The sequence below is a fragment of the Arachis ipaensis genome, chromosome B6, assembly GCF_059453495.1.
Source record: "Arachis ipaensis isolate K30076 ecotype BB chromosome B6, ASM5945349v1, whole genome shotgun sequence".
Taxonomy (NCBI): Eukaryota; Viridiplantae; Streptophyta; class Magnoliopsida; order Fabales; family Fabaceae; genus Arachis; species Arachis ipaensis.
The window spans coordinates 94084746-94094830 of record NC_142441.1 but is presented as its reverse complement, the minus strand read 5'-3'; the positions used below and the strand labels follow the sequence as shown (position 1 = coordinate 94094830).

General features: G+C 41.4%; 1 non-coding gene across 1 annotated transcript; it reads left to right on the top strand.

The window, feature by feature from the left end:
• Positions 1-3434: 3434 nt before the first annotated feature.
• Positions 3435-3541, top strand: LOC148561829 (small nucleolar RNA R71). The gene has a single exon (XR_015886916.1). It is a non-coding gene; the product is annotated as a small nucleolar RNA R71 (small nucleolar RNA).
• The last annotated feature ends 6544 nt before the right edge of the window (positions 3542-10085 follow it).

Genomic DNA, 10085 nt, shown 5'->3' with positions numbered 1-10085 from the left:
ACTGCTAAGTGGTTCCCCTGATTGGTTGGAGCTAGCATTTTGCCATTGGAGTGTAGTGTGATTCTAAGTAATATCTTTGGTGGAACACCAAACTTAGAATTACATTTTCACTCTTGGATTGTTTTGGTGTGGAACACCAAACTTAGCTCCTCGTAATACAGGGGAAACAACTTGTGATCTTTATTGAAATAACGATGAAAAAGAAACTACCTTAGGTTGGGTTGCCTCCCAACAAAGCGCTCTTTTAGTGTCGCTAGCTCGACGATTCCTCCCTTACTTGAGATGATACTTCACTTTGGGGTTTTCCCCCATGTTGCCCATATAATGTTTGAGCCTTTGTCCATTCAAATTTGAGTTCATGAAACGCAGTTTTGAATCTCCTCTCATCGAAAGGGGTGCTCTCCACCGGTTCTTTCCTCTTTTGCCTCTTGGAGCTTGATGATGCCATGAGTCTGAGTTGATGTGTAAAGATGGTGGAAGGTACGGATAGATGAGGAATTTGGTTGGTTAGGACAAGGTGTGATGAAGGGATTTGGATGCCGAAGGTGTGAAGTGTGAGGAATGGGAATTGGAATGTGAAGGGAAGTACGGACTAGGACTCACTTATATAGGAAAGTGATGAGTGAATGAAAGGTGTGGATTGATGGGGTGGTTGTGTGATGGACGGATGGGGTTTAGCATGGGTAAGCACAAGGATCACTAACTTTATAATGGGGTTGGTTCAGTTTCTAAGCTTGTTCTTCTTCCAATGTTGCATGGCAACCATTCCCAATGCAATCCCCTTGAAGACACGTGTGTAGTATCTTCCTTTTGTGTTATCCAAACCCTTCAATTGCCCCATCAATGCTCCTACAAAATAAAAGAAATGTGATTAAAAACACACTTGTAGTAAGTGACGGCAAAATTAAAAGGCTAACCACTTTTTAAAGTTTTTGTTTTTAACTAACTAAGTGCTATTCATGAGTGCTAACCAACTGACTAACTCAACATCCATGTATGCAACATTGGCAACACCAAACTTAGTTTGGTGCCATGTGGTGTAAAAGATTTGTTTAAGGCCCCTAAGAGTGACATGATGTGGGTTACATTTATGTTCTCTTAGTGTGCCTTGAACACCAAACTTGTTCCTCACTATATGTTGCACACAAGGATTCATTCAAGTGCATATCAGGTTGATTTAAAATTCATGAACCTTGCATTATTAACTATTTTTTTAAAAGCATGTAAAACATGGGTTGCCTCCCATGAAGCGCTTCTTTAGCGTCACTAGCTTGACGTTCTGCCTTTATCAGGGTGGTTGGTAGTGCTTCAAGTCCTCCCCCCTTGCAGTAAATCTATCTCCATTAGATTCATCAAAGATCTCCACATGTTCTAGGGAGAGAACTTTGTTGATGGTAAAGACTTTAGGTAGCTGAGATGGGATGGTGGGGAGATCGGGGGGAATGGCTGGGAAGTAAGCTGAGATTACTTTATCCCCTGGAGAGAAGTCCTCTGTAGGGATCTTCTTGTTCCTCCACCTCCTTGTTACTTTCTTCTTTGTTCCTTTTGATGTTGCCTTGCTCTTTGTGACCTCCTCTTCCAAGGAGATTTTGTTGCTGGTCTCATATAACTCTGGTGGTTTAGGTTCCTCCTGATTTTCCTTGAGCTGTGACAGCTGCTAATTCCCTTGTTCATCAACTAAGGGGATTCCCAGATGTGATGGTTGTGCTTCATTGCTTGTTTCTTCCTTCAGTATCTCACTGTGATCTTTGCTTGATTCTTTGTTCTCTTGATCTGTTTCTTGTGAGGGTTTGAAAACATCGAAGGTGAGGTGTTCGTCATGGATCCTAAAAATTAGCTCCCCTTGCTCCACATCTATAAGTGCTCTGGCTGTAGCTAGGAATGGTCTTCCCAATATGATTGGGTGGAGGTGACTCTCTTCCATGTCCAATATGACAAAGTCTGTGGGCAGGAAGTATTTTCCAACCTTCACCAGCACATTTTCAACCACTCCTACTGCTTATTTTTGAGTTTTGTCAGCCAGCCTGATAACTACATTTGTGGGTATTATCTCTTTGATCTATAGCTTCTTCATAAGGGATAAAGGCATTAAGTTGATGCTTGCTCCCAGATCGCAAAGTCCTTTATCAAACATTGTTTCTCCTATGGCACAGGGGATGTGAAAACTCTCGGGGTCCTTCCTCTTTGTTGGCAACTCTGGTTGAATGAGAGCACTGCACTCCTTATTCATCACTATTGTTTGTCCTCCTTTGAGTGAGCTTTTCCTGATCAGTAGCTCCTTCATATACTTAATGTATGAGGGCATTTGTTGGAGGGCCTTGATGAATGGTATGTTTACATGGAGAGATGCAAATATGTCAAGAAACCTTGAGTATATTCTCTTCTCTACACAGCCATTTAGTAATTGGGGAAAAGGTGCATAGAGTCTCAGCAGCTCCTTCTGTGTCAGCTCCTTCTGTGTAATTGTGGTTTCTTGATGATTCTCCCCTTGCTTTCCTGCTGAAGTATCTTCAGGTTGTTCTAATGGGTTGTTCAGCTCTTCCTCTGTCTCCTTATCACTTATAGTAACCATCTTGCAATCTTCCCATCTGACTTTCTTTGCTTCACCTCTCAGATTTTTCTCTGTGTCACTTGGGAAGCTATCAGTAGGTTTGGGAATTTTCTCAGATAATTATCCCACTTAAAATTCCAGCCTCTTGATGGTGTCTCCCTGGTTCTTAATACTGGCTCGCACCTCCTCTTTGAACACCTTGTTATCTTGAATCTCTTTGCATATGCCTTCAAGTAGAGTCTCAATTCTAGAGAGTTTATCTTTAGATGATGGTGAGTTGAGAGTGGAGGGGTGAGTTGGGTTATTTTGGTTTTGGTATGGATGTGGAGAGGTGTTGTTAGGGTGGTGTTGATATGATCTCTGTGTGGACTGTTGGTGAGCTGCATGGTTGTTGGGGTTGTGACGTCTCTGATCTTGGCCTTGATCTTGTTGATTTCCCCACCCAAAGTTTGGGTGATTCCTCCAACCAGGGTTGTAGGTCTTGGAGTATGGATCATGGGTCTGCCTGGGTGAGTTTCCAATGTAGTTGGCTTGTTCATGCTCACCTTCTGCCTCTGCATTCACCACCTCTTGGGTTGTTGATGAGGTGGTGATTGTTGCTACTTGGATCATCTTCATCTTCTTGGTGAGGTCAGCCAGCTGCTTGGTAATACGCTTGTTTTGGGCCAGTAGTGCATCCACATTGTTTAGCTCCATCACTCCTCTAGTGTTGCCTTTTTCAGAAGCATAGAAATAGTCATTCTCTGCTACAGTCTCAATGACATCTATGGCTTCTTCAATGGTCTTCTTCTTGTTCAAAGATCCCCCGGATGAGTGGTCTACTGCCTTCTTCGATTCATAAGAAAGACCTTCATAGAAAATGTGCAGCTGCACCCATTCATTGAACATATCTGGCGGGCATCTTCTTGTCAGGTCCTTAAACCACTCCCATGCTTCATATAGAGTCTCACCATCTTTTTGCCTGAAAGTTTGAACCTCAGCTCTCAACCTGTTGATTCTTTGAGGAGGATAGAATCTTGCCAAGAATTTGTTCACCACATCTTCCAAGGTTGTTAAGCTCTCCTTCGGGAAGGACTCCAGCCATGTAGATGCCTTGTCTTTGAGTGAGAAGGGAAATAAAAGTAGTCTATAGGTGTCAGGATGAACACCGTTAGACTTCACAGTATCACATATCCTCAGGAAGGTGGTTAAATGTTGGTTGGCATCTTCTTGGACACCTCCTCCGAATGAACAGTTGTTCTGAACAAGGGTGATGAGCTGTGGCTTTAGTTCAAAGTTGTTGGCATGTATGGTTGGCTTTTGAATGCTACTCCCACAGTTTCCTGAGTTTGGGTTGATATAAGAGCCTAAAACTCTTCTCTCCTGCCCAGCATGATTTGCTAGACCTTCTCTGCCATGGTTGTGAGGCTCTTCTTCATGATGGTTCTCCATATTTTCATCCATGTTTGGTTCAAAATACTCCTCCTCTTCCTCAGCACTAACTACTCTCTTTCCTCTTGCTTCCCTCCTTAATCTAAGGAAGGTCCTCTCAGGTTCAGAATCAAAGGAAGTTGAAGCCCCACTTCTTCTCCCTGTCATACAACCAACAAGGCACAAGTAAGGAAATAGATGCAGAAAGTGTTTCTGTTAGAATTGCTGTTAGTGTGAGTGATGTAATATATCAAACAGTTAGTGGGTTAGTGGACTGAATTGTAAACAACTAAAAAAATAGGGGAAATGGGAGAAAATAACTAAAACTGAAAGTAAATTACTCAAACAGAATTTTAAATCAAACAATAGAAAAATGCTCAATCTAGTTATCCTCCAATTTAATCATTGTTGATACAAAATCAATCCCCGGCAACGGTGCCATAAACTTGATGCACGGAAACTTGTCTCTCAACAATTTTCCTTCGGCAAGTATACCGAATTGTCATCAAGTAAAAACTTACAATAGAGTGAGGTCGAATCCCACAGGGATTGATTGGTCAAGCAACTTTAATTAGAGGAATGTTCTAGTTGAACTAAGCAGAATTGGATTTGTGATTTGCAGAAAATTAAATGGCGGGAAAGTAAATAGCAGAAACGTAAATGCTGGAAATAAAGAGATGAATGTAAATAGCGGAAAGTAAATTGCAGAATCTTAAATGGGAAGGGAAGTTTAGCATGAAAGTAAATAGCAGAAAGTAAAGAGAATGGGTAAGATCAGAAATGGGGAATTCATTGGGCTTAGGAGATGTTGCATTCTCCGGATCAAGTTCATTTTCATCTCTTCCTCAATCAATGCATTCATTGATCTCCTTGGCAATCTTAAGTGATCGAATTCCAATTTCTTGGTAATTCAATCTCTCAAATCTTGATCAATAGCCAATTCTTTGGCCAATTGCTCATGAGAATAGATGAAGTATGGTCACTGATTATACCACATGTATTTCCAAATCAAAGTGTTGGTAGGATTATATGTCACTATATCCATCCAAACCCCAATTTAGTCCAACATGAGAAAGCATTTCTAGCATGATCTCTTCATTCCTCTTCTAAAGTTCCGAAGAGATCCAAGTATGAATAGCTTATTTTCCAAGATAATTACCCAATTGAATGAAGATTGAAAGCTTTCTAGTAAAATCAAGAGAAAAGATAGAAGAAGGATAATGAAAACTACTATTGATCCATCAAATTACAACAGAGCTCCCTAACCCAATGAAAGGGGTTTAGTTGTTCATAGCTCTGGGAATGGAAAACAAAGATGGAAAATACATTATGAAAAGTAAACTAGATGTGCAGAGAAAGTAAAATTATACAGAGAGTAGCTCTCAAATTTCCAACCCCCTTTTTGATTCAAAACTACCCCTATATATACTACTCTTATGATCTTCTAGTTGGTTCTTCAAATCTTGGATATGGGCCTTTGGATCTTGAGTTTGAAGCAGTTATCCTCTTCAGTGGGCTTAGCTTTACTTGCAGAGAGAAAGTATGAAGTAGGCAGGGACTTTTAGCTTAGGACGTTAGTGGTGTTAACGTTAAGTGAAAGTGTGGGTTCGAGAACGTTAGTGGCATTCGCCTTTTTCACTAGCGTTCCTACCCAAGGATGATCCACGTTAACTTCAACGTTAGTGGCACCAACGTGACCACTAACGTTGCCTCTTGGTCCTTCGCACACGTTATTGGGACTTACCTTTTCCAATAACGTTGAGAATCCTCCCTTCCCCTTACGTTAGAGTTCACGTTAGTGTGGCTAACGTGACCTTTAACGTAAGCATGCCAAATCTTCGAAAACGTTAGTGACACTTACCTTTGTCACTAACGTTTCGAAATGCCCCCACTTCCCACGTTAGAGTTCACGTTAACTAGGTTAACGTGGCTTCTAACGTGGTGGTGATAGCCATCTGCAACGTTAGTGACAAAGGTGAGTGTCACTAACGTTGGCTCATCATTCTTCAACCCACGTTAGCTTCCACGTTAACTAAGTTAACGTGGGAGTTAACGTTGCTCATAGTGGCTCATTCCAACATTAGTGACAAAGGTGAGTGTCACTAACGTTGGCGATTCTTGCTCCCTCCACGTTAGCTTCCACGTTAACTAAGTTAACGTGGCAACTAACGTGGCTCAAAGTGGCTTAGTCCAACGTTAGTGACAAAGGTGAGTGTCACTAACGTTGGCCATTCTTTTGCTTCCTCACGTTAGAGTCCATGTTAACTGAGTTAACGTGGCTCTTAACGTGGCCATTATGAGCTTGGTCCAACGTTAGTGACAAAGGTGAGTGTCACTAATGTTGGCTTCATTTCCTTCTTCCACGTTAGAGTTCACGTTAACTTAGTTAACGTGACTCTTAACGTGGGCTATGATGGCTTCGAGGACGTTATTGGCGATTACTTTTCTTATTAACGTTGCAAGCTAGCTCCCATTCCACGTTAGAGGTCACGTTAGTTAGACTAACGTGGCTGCTAACGTGGTTCTTCCTTGCTTCCTTTGTCCTGAAATCAAGCAATAAAGTGCATCAAAGTTCTAGTCCAAATTATGAGATATGCATCATCCAATTTGTCATTCAATTTATGCATAATTCTCATGAATTCATATAAAAATCACAATGTTTGCTTGAATCAAGATGTAAGTGAAATTCTACCCAAAACTTAATTATTTCCTAAGAAAGTGCATGAAACTACCCTAAAACCATAAAGAAAAGGTCAGTGAAACTGGCCAAAATGCCCTGGCATCAGTGAGGGGAGAGGATATCCCTAAGACCGCTTTCAGGACTCGTTATGGTCATTACGAGTACACTGTAATGTCTTTTGGGTTGACAAACGCTCCTGCAGTATTCATGGATTATATGAACAGAGTGTTCCGTCCGTTTCTGGATAAATTCATTGTTGTCTTCATTGACGACATACTAATTTATTCTAAGACTGAAGAAGAGCATGCGGAACACTTGAGGATCATGTTGTAGATCCTAAAGGAGAAGAAACTCTATGCGAAACTGTCTAAGTGTGATTTTTGGAAGAGTGAGGTGAAGTTTTTGGGTCACGTGGTGAGTAAGAAGGTGATAGCTGTAGATCCAGCTAAGGTGGAGGCTGTGATAGATTAGAAGCAACCAACTGTAGTAACTGAGATAAGGAGTTTTCTGGGCTTAGCTGGTTATTATCGAAGGTTCATCAAAGGCTTTTCACAATTAGCTTTGCCGTTGACAAAGTTAACCCGCAAAGACACTCCGTTTGTTTGGACTCCTGAGTGCGAGGAGAGCTTTCAGGCATTGAAGAAAAAGTTGACCACTGCACCTGTGTTAGTGTTACCTGAGCCGAACGAGCCTTTTGAGGTGTACTGTGATGCCTCATTAAAGGGTCTAGGGTGCGTGCTTGGTGTGCGAAATTGTGATCTAGATGTGAAATTATTGTTCGAAATTGATTCCCTGGCAATGGCTCTAAAAACGTGTGAACAATACCATGGTCCAAACATAACTTCACAACTTCGCGCAACTAACCAGCAAGTGCACTGGGTCGTCCAAGTAATACCTTACGTGAGTAAGGGTCGAATCCCATGGAGATTGTTGGTATGAAGCAAGCTATGGTCATCTTGTAAATCTCAGTTAAGCGGATTAAATTGTTTTAAGAAATTATAGTGGATGAAAATAAATAAAATATAAAATAGGATAGTGGTACTTATGTAATTCATTGGTGAGAATTTCAGATAAGCGTGTAGAGATGCTTTCATCCCTCTGAACCTTTGCTTTCCTACTGTCTTCATCCAATCCTTCCTACTCCTTTCCATGGCAAGCTGTATGTAGGGCATCACCGTTGTCAATGGCTACTTCCCATCCTCTCTGTGAAAATGGTCCGATGCGCTGTCACTGCATGGCTAATCATCTGGAGGTTCTCGATCATACTGGAATAGGATTCACCCTCCTTTTGCGTCTGTCACTACGCCTAGTACTTGCGAGTTTGAAGTTCGTCACAGCCATCCCTTCCCGGATCTTACTCGGAATACCACAGACAAGGTTTAGACTTTCCGGATCTCAGGAACGGCCATCCATGGGTTCTAACTTATACCATGAAGATTCCAATATCTTGGACTCGGTCCTCTGTATTAGATATCCAAGAGATACTCATTCTAGCTTGTTTGCATGTAGAACGGAAGTGTTTGTCAGGCACGCGTTCATAGGTGAGAATGATGATGAGCGTCACATAATCATCACATTCATCATGTTCTTGGGTTCGAATGGATATCTTAGAATAGGAATAAGTTTGAATTGAATAGAAAAACAGTAGTACTTTGTATTAGTTCATGAGGAACAGCAGAGCTCCACACCTTAATCTATGGAGTGTAGAAACTCTACCGTTTGAAAATACATAAATGATAATGGTCCAAGCATGGCTGAATGGCCAGCCCCCATGAAAGTCTAAGATAGCATAAAACTAATCAAAGATCTGATCCGAAGATCTAAATACAATAGTAAAAAGTCCTATTTATACTAAACTAGTTACTAGAGTTTACAGAATGAGTAATTGATGCAGAAATCCACTTCTGGGGCCCACTTGGTGTGTGCTTGGGCTGAGCTTGAAGTTTACACGTGGAGAGGTCATTCTTGGAGTTGAACGCCAGTTTGTAACGTGTTTTTGGCGTTGAACTCCACTTTGCAACTTGTTTCTGGCGCTAAACGCCAGACTGCAACATGGAACTGGCGTTCAACGCCAGTTTACGTCATCTATCCTTAATCAAAGTATGGACTATTATATATTGCTGGAAAGCCCTGGATGTCTAATTTCCGACACAATTGAGAGCGCACCATTTGGAGTTTTGTAGCTCCTGAAAATCCACTTTGAGTGTAGGGAGGTCAGAATCCAACAGCATCTGCAGTCCTTCTTCAACCTCTGAATCTGATTTTTGCTCAGGTCCCTCAATTTCAGCCAGAAAATACCTGAAATCACAGAAAAACACACAAACTCATAGTAAAGTCCAGAAATGTGATTTTTAATTAAAAACTAATAAAAATATACTAAAAACTAACTAAATCATACTGAAAACTATGTAAAAATAATGCCAAAATGCGTATAAATTATCCGCTCATCAGTGCTGATGCAGCATCATAATGTGGTGGCGTATGCCTCACGACAGTTGAGACCTCATGAAGTTAGTTACCCTACACATGATTTGGAACTCGCTGCGGTCGTGTTTGCCTTGAAGGTGTGAAAGCATTATCTCTATGGGGTTAAGTTCCAAGTCTTCTCCGATCACAAGAGCTTGAAATATCTCTTTGATCAGAAAGAGCTTAATATGAGGCAGAGAAGGTGGATGGAATTATTGAAGGACTACGATTTTGAGTTGAGTTGCCATCCGGGAAAGGCGAATGTAGTGGCGGATGCGTTAAGTCGAAAGTCGTTATATGCGGCTTGGATGATGCTTCAAGAGGAGAAGTTGCTAAAGGGATTCGAGAGTCTAAAAATTGGTGCTCAAGAAGTATCTGAAACTTTGTATTTGAGCCGATTAGAAATCTCAAGTGACTTTAAGTCCGAACTCCTAAAGGCCCATGAGAATGATGAAGCGTTATGGAAGGTGTTACCGGCTATTGAGCAAGGGAAACAGTGGAGAGTGTCAAAAGAAAAAGATGGGTTATGGAGATTCAAGGGTAAGATCATTGTGCCGGATATTGGCACTTTGAGGCAAGATATCTTAAAGGAGGCACACAAAAGCAGATTCTCCATTCACCCGGGAAGTACTAAGATGCACCATGATTTAAAGGCGATATTTTGGTGGCCAGGTATGAAGAATGATGTGACAGAATATGTTTCAAAGTGCTTAACCTGTCAAAAGGTAAAGATTGAACATCAAAGACCTTCCGGAATGTTGCAACCTTTAGAGGTTCCGCAATGGAAGTGGGAAAGTATTGCAATGTAATTTGTGTCAGGATTGCCAAGGACTAGGACTGGTTTCAATGCTATCTGGGTGATTGTGGACCGACTGACGAAATCAGCCCACTTTTTACCCACTTTTTACCCCTAGCACGGTTGTACATAAAGGAGATTGTGAGACTTCATGGCGTACCGGCTACTATAATCTATGATAG